General features: G+C 39.1%; 1 long non-coding RNA gene across 2 annotated transcripts; it reads right to left on the bottom strand.

Moving 5' to 3' along the window:
• Positions 1-260: 260 nt before the first annotated feature.
• Positions 261-10,707, bottom strand: LOC108352955 (uncharacterized). 2 transcript variants are annotated; one of them, XR_015639145.1, is made up of 3 exons: positions 10,531-10,707; positions 8,827-10,099; positions 261-431 (listed from the first exon to the last, which is right to left on the bottom strand). It is a non-coding gene; the product is annotated as an uncharacterized LOC108352955 (long non-coding RNA). The 2 variants fall into 2 exon arrangements; XR_015639144.1 differs by having other exon boundaries at positions 261-395.
• Positions 10,708-13,008: the final 2,301 nt, after the last annotated feature.

Here is a 13,008-nt window from a genome sequence, read left to right as displayed (position 1 = left end):
TATTGTAGACAATTGATGGTTCCCTTTCCCAGGAGGTATCAATTACAAATAGCTTTTTGATTTGGGGTAGCACTTTGATTCTGTTTATACTTACCCCCTCTCTATGTTGGCCTTTTGTCCGATCTGAACTTGTACATGCTGTCACTGTCTCTCTCAGTGGTTTGGCTTTGGTGTTTTTTTTTTTGTCTGTTTGTTTGTGATGGAGAGGACATCAAGTCAGACAGGAAAGAAAGGGAAAATGATCAGAAGGCACTGTTTGAAAAAATCTGCATCTATTTATTAACAGAGGATCTGTAGACTGTTGTTTGTTGTTTGTAGAGGCTGTCGTTTGTTGTTTGTAGAGGCTGTCGTTTGTTGTTTGTAGAGGCTGTCGTTTGCTGTTTGTAGAGACCCTTCTGCAAGAGATATCATCAGGAAGACATGGCAACACACTGTAAATAATCCAATATCATGTGTTCCATTATAGTCGCCATTTTTTTAGAAGTATATAAAAATACTTAAAGTTGAGCATTTATTTCATATCTACCCAAACTGACCATCAGCTGTAAAGGACATAGAAACATGGTTGTGTTTTTATTACTATTATTATGAAGCTGGATTGAGCGAATCCGGTATGCATCATTTAAATGCTCAAAGCATCACCTAAGAGGCCCAGAAATGTATTGCTCTCCCACTAGCGCACAAGCGCTTCCCTTTGGTATTATTGACCAACAACAAGGCCAAGTTTGCGTTCTCTACTGCTGTGTTTTCCATCTGTCTGGACTTTATGGTTTCTAGCTGTTGTGTGTCTATATGTCTTTCCAGCCTCACTGTGGTCAAACTGTCTCTTTTGCTGTGTCTTGTCTGACGTGTGAGTCTATCTTGTTCCCACGTCTCCCTGGTGTCTCGCTCTCACTAACGAAGGACTTTGCTCTGTATTTATTATTAAGCATAGAAAGTATCTCACGAGGAAGGTGTGAGTGATGCTTTATAAAAAATTTTAACTGAGCTTCAGAACAAATTAAATCATTTATTCATATTGACCCCAGAACATTTAGTACTGCAAATATACCATTGCCAATCAATATCCGCATTCTGTTTCCAATATTTATGACAGATATTTTTTTAAATAAGCTCACTTTTGACCATTCACTGTTTTCAGTAAATGATTGTCATAACGCATCCATACACATAATCTTACATTTCTCCCTGGGTCAGGGTCATGGAAAATACATCATTTAATATTAAAACTATACATTCACTTAGGCTGGATAAGTGGATTGCCAGGAAATTCAAGGCAAGTAATATTGGTTGTTTAATTTTTTTCCCTTAAATGCAGGTTAAACAAAGAGGGATAGTAATGTGTCTTGAGAGATGGTCAAGGTGTGTTAATTTGAGATCTAGGAAAAGTTTTATTTTCTTTAACTATAAGAAAATCTTTCATAAAATTGTACTGATATTTCAATAGAGAATTAACCTCCGAAAGCAAAATATAAGAGAAATATCAATTTAGGGCTTAGAGCTTTATAAACCTGTTCTGTCGTAGAACTAAGATTGAGAGTGACTTTAAGAGGGGTTGGGGATTTGGCTCAGTGGTAGAGCGTTTGCCTAGCAAGCGCAAGGTCCTGGGTTCGGTCCCCAGCTCCGAAAAAAAAAAAAAGCAAACAAACAAATAAACAAAGACAGTGACTTTAAGGAATAGAGCATGGGTGAAATTTCTCTATGCTCATAGGCATAGCATAACCAACAAAACTGATGGGAGAAAACTGTGTATAGTGACATTGTGTCTATATGTGCACAAGAGGGAAAGCTGGGAAGATGGCTCAGTTGGTTAATTGCCTATAATGGAATAGAATTGAAGATCCAGAAATGAACCCACACACCTATGGTCACTTGATTTTTGACAAAGGAGCTAAAACCATCAAATGGAAAAAAGATAGCATTTTCAGCAAATGGTGCTGGTTCAACTGGAGGTCAACATGTAGAAGAATGAAGATCGATCCATGCTTATCACCCTGTACAAAGCTTAAGTCCAAGTGGATCAAGGACCTCCACATCAAACCAGACACACTCAAACTAATAGAAGAAAAACTAGGGAAGCATCTGGAACACATGGGCACTGGAAAAAATTTCCTAAACAAAACACCAATGGCTTACGCTCTAAGATCAAGAATCGACAAATGGGATCTCATAAAACTGCAAAGCTTCTGTAAGGCAAAGGACACTGTGGTTAGGACAAAACGGCAACCAACAGATTGGGAAAAGATCTTTACCAATCCTACAACAGATAGAGGCCTTATATCCAAAATATACAAAGAACTCAAGAAGTTAGACCGCAGGGAAACAAATAACCCTATTAAAAAATGGGGTTCAGAGCTAAACAAACAATTCACAACTGAGGAATGCCAAATGGCTGAGAAACACCTAAAGAAATGTTCAACATCTTTAGTCATAAGGGAAATGCAAATCAAAACAACCCTGAGATTTCACCTCACACCAGTGAGAATGGCTATGATCAAAAACTCAGGGGACAACAGATGCTGACGAGGATGTGGAGAAAGAGGAACACTCCTCCATTGTTGGTGGGATTGCATACTGGTACAACCATTCTGGAAATCAGTCTGGAGGTTCCTCAGAAAATTGGACATTGAACTGCCTGAGGATCCAGCTATACCTCTCTTGGGCATATACCCAAAAGATGCCCCAACATATAAAAAAGACACGTGTTCCACTATGTTCATTGCAGCCTTATTTATAATAGCCAGAAGCTGGAAAGAACCCAGATGCCCTTCAACAGAGGAATGGATACAGAAAATGTGGTACATCTACACAATGGAATATTACTCAGCTATCAAAAACAACGACTTTATGAAATTCGTAGGCAAATGGTTGGAACTGGAAAATATCATCCTGAGTGAGCTAACCCAATCACAGAAAGACATACATGGTATGCACTCATTGATAAGTGGCTATGAGCCCAAATGCTTGAATTACCCTAGATACCTAGAACAAATGAAACTCAAGACGGATGATCAAAATGTGAATGCTTCACTCCTTCTTTAAAAGGGGAACAAGAATACCCTTGGCAGGGAAGAGAGAGGCAAAGATTAAAACAGAGACTGAAGGAACACCCATTCAGAGTCTGCCCCACATGTGGCCCATACATATACAGCCACCCAATTAGACAAGATGGATGAAGCAAAGAAGTGCAGACCGACAGGAGCCGGATGTAGATCGCTCCTGAGAGACACAGCCAGAATACAGCAAATACAGAGGCGAATGCCAGCAGCAAACCACTGAACTGAGAATAGAACCCCCGTTGAAGGAATCAGAGAAAGAACTGGAAGAGCTTGAAGGGGCTCGAGACCCCATATGTACAACAATGCCAAGCAACCAGAGCTTCCAGGGACTAAGCCACTACCTAAAGACTATACATGGACTGACCCTGGACTCTGACCTCATAGGTAACAATGAATATCCTAGTAAGAGCACCAGTGGAAGGGGAAGCCCTGGGTCCTGCTAAGACTGAACCCCCAGTGAACTAGACTGCTGGGGGGAGGGCGGCAATGGGGGGAGGGTTGGGAGGGGAACCCCCATAAGGAAGGGGACGGGAGAGGGGTATGTTTGCCCGGATACCGGGAAAGGGAATAACACTCGAAATGTATATAAGAAATACTCAAGTTAATAAAAAAAAAAAAAAAAAAAAAGAACACCCATAAAGAAGGGGAGGGGGAGGGATTAGGGGGATATTTGCCCGGAAACCGGGAAAGGGAATAACATTCGAAATGAAAATAAGAAATACTCAAGTTAATAAAAAAGAAAAAAAAAAAGAATTTGGCTTCAACCCTACCCCATAATGACAAGAACCATGACTAAAAAATTCCATTTAGGTAAGAAATTCCTAGATTACCAAGGACTTGTCTGTGGACTTTGGACCCCTGTGTTTGGACTCTGTAACTAAATACAGTAGCTCCTGGCCTTGCCATAAAAAAAATCCAATTCTCACTACGTTGAAAATCTGGGTTGGTCAGTGCAGTCTACAACCCTGGAACCTAAGCAGGATGGCACGCAGACAGGATGATCCCTGGATCTCAAAAGCCAGTCTGATTAGCTAAATCCGTGAGCACCACATTCAGTGAGTGATCTGTCTCAAAGCCTAAGATGGAGAAACATCAAGGAAGATACCTGATATTGAAATTTGAAAATTTAAATATGGACACACACACACACACACACACACACACACACACACACAAAGGGAGAGGGGAAGAAAAAGCATTCCGGTGGATACCAAACTGTCTTGTATGTTCTAAGATGACCTAATAGAGCTTAAATTTTTTAAATTAAAATATAACTGTGACACTTCCTTCTTTGTTCTCCTTCCCAAGTCCTGTACATACTTTCTCTCTTTTGATTAGTGATGTCACATTTAAACACTCAGTGACACTGAGGAAGACATGTTGGAACATCATAAGGTCTTCTGTGAGTCATGTCTACTGGAAACCACAAGGAAGCTGGGTAGACTTTTGTGATAAAGTCAAAGTGAGGAGGCCAGACTCATCTACATAATGAGTTCTAGGACAGGGAAAAACTGTATCAAAGAGCAAAATTCAAACAATATAAAATAGAGAGTGAAGCAAGTAAAAAGCACAAAACTTCAGCTGGAGGCACTATCCCAGAGTGCAGAAGTTGGCTCCAGCTAAAGGAACTTGGTTAGTGCAGTGAGGTCTAAAGGATGTCTTATGCTTGGCATTTTCATCCTATTCTCTGCTTTGTTTGTCATGTGGTGACGAACCTCCTCCATCATGTATTTCTACCACCATTATAGCATGCCCTACAATTGGAGACAAAGAGGTGCACACCATACACATACAAACACACAAAATCAAATGCAAAAGCACACACATACACAGGCATGCATGTGTATACACACAGGCACACATATACAAAGACACACACACCAAACATAGATACACACATAGATATATCACATACACAGATACACACCACATACAGAGACACACAGAGATATGTACATGCTACACACAAGCACACATCCACCCATGCAACACACACTTATATAACCAAACACACACGTAAATACACACACATAAACATATCACAGGCATATACACACCACAGATACAGACATACATATACCACACACACAAGACACAGAGAGTTAAATGCATAAAACAGATAGAGACACCTCCCACATCCACACAGAGACACACCACACTCACAGACATACACATACCACACGCACACACAGATATACTGCATACACACAGCACACCACACCCACACAGGCACACACACAGAGGCATGCATGTACATGAATATTCACATAGATGTACACATAAAATTTGGCAATTGACTTGTATTTATAAGATATACACAAAGATATGCTATAGGATTATAAGTAATAAAGGGAAATTATTTTAAATTGGTGGAGAAGGAAGTAACCATTCTATAAATCTTAAAGAAAATAATACAGATGAGTGTTTTTGTTTCAAGGATTGGCCAAAACACTCTAACCAAATACAGGCAAGCTCATTCAACAGTATTCATTATGACAGAAAGAGTACAAAATACACACATTGAAAGAAACCAAGAAAGTTGATATATGATGTTAATCACTGTCATTTAAATAATTTCAATGGACATGCATACATTTAATACCCAACAGCGTCTTTCTTAGGACATTTTTTTTTTGTAGTTCTAGGGCACAAACCTAGGACCCTGAGCAAGCTGAGTATGTACATCCTCATCCCTTTACAATTTTCACAAGGATGAAATTATAGAAAAATTGCAATGGGAAATACAATATTTCACATGAAGAACACTAAGAAAGAGAGTGGACCATGTAATAAAGTACACTAGTATGACAGAAGTGCTCAAGTGCAACCCAGCAACATATCGACAATTGAAAAAACTCTTCTGTCCATACAGTGAAGAATCCTATGAAAAAAGAATTAAGTCTGTTTATATACTTTTGTGAAGTAATAGCCAGATCGCATTGTTAAGTGAAAGGGGAGTTAGGAAATAATATGCCCATACTTAAACACTTACCTAACAAATTGTGTGTGTGTGTGTGTGTGTGTGTGTGAAAAGATAGAGATAGATAGATAGATAGATAGATAGATAGACAGATAGATGATAGATAGATATGGATGTATATGTTCTTACACATGGCAATGTGTGTGCAGATGTTCATAGCTATGAATAAAAAAGTAAAGACTTTAAGAGTGAAGTTTAAAGCTTGAGAAAAAAGGTATCCTTAAGAAGAAACAATATAAGCTACATGTGGTGGTACACGCCTATAATATAAGCCTTTTGAGGGCTAGAAAGTGAAGACCTGGAGTTCAATATCACCCTCAACTACATAAGGGAGTTAGAGGATATGCTAGAGTGCATGAGATCCTGCACCAAAAATTGCTATGCACATATATGCATTTAAATGCATATATGCATATATGCACACACATGTATATACAATACATATGTACATACATACAGGCACACACATTTAAGGCAAAAAATCTGTATTCTTTGAAATATTCTTTATTTTTGCTTGCCTAGAACACACATATGCATAGATAACCTAAATCTATTTATGGATGTTTTAATGCCTTGACAGCCAAAAGTTTTACGGTTCATCGAACTACAACACTTACCTTAATCAATTCCCTTTATGTGGTAACATAAATAGAACAGTCATTGAAAGGACACTTGTATAAGGATCATCTGTACTGATTTTAGGATCAACACTGAGAGCTCAGTCACAGAATTTGATAATGGTCTAACCTTGGTAGCACACAGTACACTGTACTAAAGAAAAAAATTGATATGACTTAAGGATTTTCTAAGAGTCATGAACATTCCTAAGAGGACTAATGGAATGATGTGTCAGTAGACAGGTATGGTGTAGGACTGAGACTTCAGCCTCGATGCCAGCTATCAATCAGAATGCTTGACTTCATGTATATTTTAGATTTGATATTAGACTACCTTTGTACGGCATGAGTTGCTTTGTACATGAAGGAACTGGAGAGTCTTGATTTAGAGAAGAAAGAAAATATCTTAGGATTTTCTCTCAACAAGTAATTCTACATACATTTACATATTCATTTGATTACCTGAGTGTGTATTGCAACAAATACAAACATGGTAAATCTAGTTTTCAAAGAGATAAACGTAAAGAATTGCATAATTAAGAATAAAAGGAGATACAATGTCCCTGTGACGTGCCAATACAGTTATACACACTATAAGAAGTCAAAAACTAAGGTAGCCGCATGGCTTTTATTCTCAGAAAGATAGGTGAATACAAATTACTTCTTAGTGCTATATATTCTGAAAGAAACTTTTGGAAAATTAAAAGTGACTTTATTAGGTACACACCCTCCCTCTTCTAATAATAGACAAATAGCTTGAATAACTATGATAAACCTGAGAAATACAAATAAGATAGGTCTACTTTCAGAAACCTAGAAAATGTATCTCTTGATGTCAGTCTTTGGTATATTATCTCCTTTAGATTAACAAGTCTATTGAAGAGAAGCTAGAACCTGCTGCCTTCAACAGAGCAACACAGTGTAACTGACTTCTCTTAGTAAAAGTTATGAATGGATGGATGCTGGCACACTAAGCATAGTGATGACCGCAGTCACTGCATGGAAAGTATCCTCTTCATACAGTTTGTGATTATCATAAGGATACATTTCATATGTGTATGTCCTGGTAATCCTTGTCAGGAACTAAATCAGAGGCCATCTCTGCCAAAACCAAGCCTGAGTATACGTTTATCTTTATCCAAGGAGATTGAAGAAAGAACTTGTAAGTGGGTGGAATGAAAACTCTTCTCTTCAGTTACATTTGTTTGGCCAACCCAGGTTGACTCCACATTCACAACAATTCTCCTACTTCAGCCTCTAGAGTGCTGGGATTATTTATAGGTAAGTGCTATCACATCCAGAAAATTGTTTAGTGTTTTCTTTTGCAAGCCTACTAGAGTAGTAAAGTTGAATTCTGTAATACAAATTCAGAGAGTTGAGAAGCAAGGAATAAGAGGCAGAGGGAGCTACTGTGCTTCAAGATTCGTCAACTTGGAGACCCAGGGGACAGGAAGAGGTTCATGTAATGTTTTAACCAATCTTCCCTAATTAGCACTTTTTAATTGTACTGACAAACTCACTCAAGAGGCTAGGTAGCAAATTATTTTAGGTTACAATCTTGAATGTCCATATTCTATAAATGTTATTTTTCTTATGAAGAAAATCAGATTTTCAAGGATGATAGCTGTCAACTGCTTCTACAATTTTCTTAACAAGGAGAACCTTCCCTTCCTTCTGGAAGTGGCCTGTACAAATTCTTAGGGGAATACTGATTCCTATCTAAAGATCTTTTAAATAGGATGTTCAAAAAAGTTTGGCAAAGATCATGAAATTAGGATATGTGCTGAGGTTTTTCCCTTGGAGTATTTTCACAGTGTGTATGCCAGAATAGCCCCATGGCCCTGGGGAAATCTCAATAATATTTCATCGTACCTATCAGAGTTAAGGCAGAATGATTACATCACACTAGTGTACCTATCATTTTAGTGACCAAAGACATGTTGTAAGATCAGTGGGGCTACTCAGGGTAACCATGTAACACTAGAGAATGTCAGCCACAGTGCTTCAGTTTCCTTATTACTAGGCTGTGCCCTTCTCTATGGTAGCATGATGCTCTAGAACCCTCTGTCTCTTAAGGACATGTGTGTCACACCTCCTGCTGTGAAAGTAGGCATTACCTACTAGAGGCCTATAAATACAAAATATCTCAAATAGAAATCAGATTACATACCTATACATTTTTAAAGAAGGTGTGGTTGTTTGAATGAGATCAGCCTCCACAGACGCATAAGTTTTCATGCTTGGGTCCCAGCTGTGGACTGTTGAAAAGAATTGGGAGGTGTGGTCTTCTTAGAGGAGGTGTGGTCTTCTTAGAGGAGGTGTGGTCTTCCTAGAGGAGGTATGGTCTTCTTAAAGGAGGTGTGGTCTTCTTAGAGGAGGTGTGGCCTTGTTGGGGGAGTTGTGCCACTAGAGCTAAGCTTTGACATTTCAAAAATTTAGACCAGGGGTTGGGGGGGAGACAAAAATTTAGACCAAGCTCTGTCTCTCTGTCTCTGTCTCTCTCTATCTGTCTCTCTCTCTCTTGACCTGTGCCAACCTATGGATTGGGATATAAAGTTCTCAGCTACTGCTCCAGCACCATGCCTGCCTATATACTGCCATGCTCCCTGCTATAACGAAAATGGACTAATATGCATAGACTATAAGCAAGCCCGCAGTTAAGTGTTTTCTGTTATAAGAGTTGCCTTGGTATAGTGTGGTGAAAGTAATTTTCTCCTCCAACTTTTCACACCCACATAGGAATGTAAGCAGTTACATGTGTTCATACTCTAGCCAGCTCAGCAAGTTTCATTGTCCAGTTATAATAGATTTAGAAGATGAAATTCTTCTACTGGAAAAGAAAACGCTACTGTGCCCTTGTCAAGCAGTGTCCAATACAAAATCTCATGAATTTCAGACTTGTGGCTTGGAGAGGAAGCCCTTGCACACTCTGGAAGAACTGAGAATTTAAGTGGTACCAGCAATGTTATGTTCACATAACATGCCAGTGTTGCTATTAACATGACATGGGTTTTTCCATGACTGTTAGCCTGTGTGGTTAAGCAGTTTATAATTTTATCACGCTCTTTCCTAACTTTGTTCCTAGATCTATCACCACCTCCCCTCTAAAGAACAGCAATGCTTGTGTTTAGTGTCTTCTAGGATTTTCACTGATCAACATGTTTATTTTCTTTGAGTCTCTGGCTATGATTGACAGTACCCAGTAAAGATTGTATGAAGAAATCTTTCCAGTTTGGATATCATTCCTGAGAGGTGATCCCTGGGAATTCCTGCCTTGTCCTCTATACAATTAGGCGACTTCTTGTTTGGCCTGCCATCATCACACACACAGACAGAGAGTTGTTAAAAACCTTGCCTTCAACATCTCTATTACTGAAAAAATGTCATCAGTTCGTTAATTGAGTTTGTCTTCCCATCCAGACTTTTGTTCTGAAATTAGGGACCTGACAAGAAAGAGAACAAAACCATTGATGTTTCCATTAAGCCTAGTGTAATTAATAAATTGTTTACATCATAAAGAGCAAGCATGTTGGTAAGAGTAAAAGAGCTGAAGAGGCTTTCAGAGATAGCAACAGTGGCAGTCCTGTGTCATTACCAAAGTAGAGAGGAGAAGGGAAGGAAGTTCCAGAGATGGGGGAGAGAGAGAGAGAGAGAGAGAGAGAGAGAGAGAGAGAGAGAGAGAGAGAGAGAGAGAGACAGAGAGACAGAGAGAGACAGAGAGAGATCAGGGAGGACAGGAGTCGTGTGTGGAAGGGCACCACTATTGGCAACCAGAAACTGGAGGTAGCAAATAAGGATAGGAAGGAAGGTGGATAAAGAAATGTTTTCCCTTCATCTGTTTTGTCACCCCTTGTTGGTACTCCCCATTATCTACCTTATTAGACTTAGAATCACCATGGATGTTCGGGTGTATCTGGGAACATGTTTCCAGAAATAGTTAACTGAGCAAGGAAGGCCTGGTGGGAACCTGAGCGCGCGAAGCCACAAGAAAGACTGAAGGAGGAAGTGAACGCCTTACCAGCCCTTTGCCCATTGGCTGCAGCTGCTTCACAATTCTGCCCTCAGCCCCTCCCCTAACCAGGGATCCAAAACAAACGATGTCTTCCGGAAGTTGCTTTTGTGAGGTGTTTTGTCACCTAGGCACCACAGAGAGGGGTGGGGGGAGACTGGCTGAGCTTGGAGAGGCAAAATCAGAAACCCTGGAATCATTCTATGTGGTTTTTAAAGTTGACACTGATTTCTCATGGTTACCAAACTTTAAGCGTCAGATGCCTAATTACTTTCTTTCTTTTGTTTTGGGTCATCTCTCGTGGAGCTTGGGCAATGAAATGATGAAGAAATCCACCAACAATTACTCTGCTAGCTTTTAAAGACGTGATTCTGCCTACTTTCAAATTATGCCCCTACTACTTAGAGCATTCCTAAATTATTTTCCTCTTGAAACGAGGTTTTCCTATTTGACAAGTGAGATAAATGTATATAATTATTAGGAAAAAGATAAAGAACCTAGTTTATACTAAACAACAATCACAGTGACCTGCTCAAAATAAGCATTTTGTAAACACTGACTATTATTATTAAGAGTTATAAACTTGGCTATTTCAACTGCATAGCTCTGAATACACTATTAGTATCTACATCATAAATTGTGAAAATTAAATGAATTAATAAATGTAATACATTAGAGAAAAGCCCTAAAGCTATTATCATCATTATTACTTAACATCATGCTTTAGGAATATAATCACTGACATTTCAAAACATGTTCACGAGGCAGTGCTATGCTTTAAAAAGTAGGAGACGAATGAACAACTGTAACGTGCTTGCAGTTTTGTAGAAACGTCAAGTACCATGGTGCTCTGGGAAGAAGTTTAAACGAGTACACTGAGAAGTTGCTATCAGCTAATGGGAGAAACAGCAAACCACCTCTATGAAACATGACCCTGTTTGGAAAAGGACATCAGAATGGCCTTTTAATTTTACTCATTATAGAAAACGACCGTCATCATTGACTACACCACTGCTCTTGAGCGGCCACCCTCAGGGGATTCTCCGTTATAGACTGCAGTGCTGACTCTAAGAGCAATGATGTCTGGTGCCTATTTAATTATCCACTTTGGCATCATAATTCTTTTATGATATGAAGTCTATCTTCAGCCTCAGGCTCCAGGAAGAGGTTCTGTCTATTTTTGAGGGGCAGTAGACTGAAGCATGAAGGACTTGCTCTGAGAACAATGAAGCGAACCATGTAAGTGGGAGAAGGAAGGATCTCCTCAAATAAAAGAGAAATAGACGCCTCAGTGTTGAAGAGAGAATAGAGGCGAGGCCATTATGGTTTAAAATAAGGGGAGAATTTGGGAAGAGTGGGGGAGGAGAAAAATATGATCAAAATTTATCACATTAAAAAAATTCAGTAAAAATTTTATGTTTTATGCTTGAATGGAAACATTAAATTGGGAAAATTTGAGGCTTCATTGTAAATAATTTATGATACATAAAGATTTTAGAAACATAGAGATTGACAGGCAGATGATTATGCAAGAGTATCTAGATTAAATGTCCGCCTTCTGAAATGTTGAAGGCATTGATTTAATTTTCCCGAACAAATTGAATTTGAGAAAAGAACCCAGCAATCATGAAAGATGGTATACAAATATTTTCTGGTCAAAACTATGTTTGCAATCCTGTCTTCGCTGTAATTGCTCCACTCCAGACATCACCATGGCTCCCAAGGACCTCCTAAAACCCTTCAAAGGCCTTTTACATTTGAAATAAAACAGAGACCTCACTCACGCTCTGACATTTAAAACTACCCAGACCTATTTCTGCATACTACGAAATCTAGTCACACTCACACTCACTGATCAATCCAGAGCCCTACTTGAAATAAGCAAATGTTTCCTCCTACTTCTGGGACTTCACACATCTTGTTGGGATTCTTTCCCTAGAGGTGTTTGCCTTTTATCCTTTCTTCATTTATTTTAGCCCCAGTTCAAATGCCAAGTTCTCAAAGCAGCTTTTCTTAATCATCGTTTCTAAGGTGATTTAACAGGTTGGTTTTTTTGGGTTGGGGATTTAGCTCAGTGGTAGAGCGCTTGCCTAGCAAACGTCAAGGTCCTGGGTTCGGTCCCCAGCTCCGAAAAATAGAAAAAAAGGAAAAAAACAGGTTGGTTTTTACTGGGGTTCAAAGCACTGTGTAGAACTAGAGAATTTCTGCCTTGCTGTCTGGAGAATGTTAGAGGAAGTGTAAACCAGGCAGTTGAGATGCTCCACTGGAATACAGAGTCAGTCACAGCCTAAGATGCTGCCTTTTCTATATTCTGGTAATTATTATGGGGTACTTGACTGAATA

The sequence above is a fragment of the Rattus norvegicus genome, chromosome 15 (assembly GCF_021556685.1).
Source record: "Rattus norvegicus strain SHRSP/BbbUtx chromosome 15, alternate assembly SHRSP_T2T, whole genome shotgun sequence".
NCBI lineage: Eukaryota > Metazoa > Chordata > Mammalia > Rodentia > Muridae > Rattus > Rattus norvegicus.
Note: the sequence above shows the minus strand (reverse complement) of the source record. Positions and strands in the feature narration are given on the sequence as shown.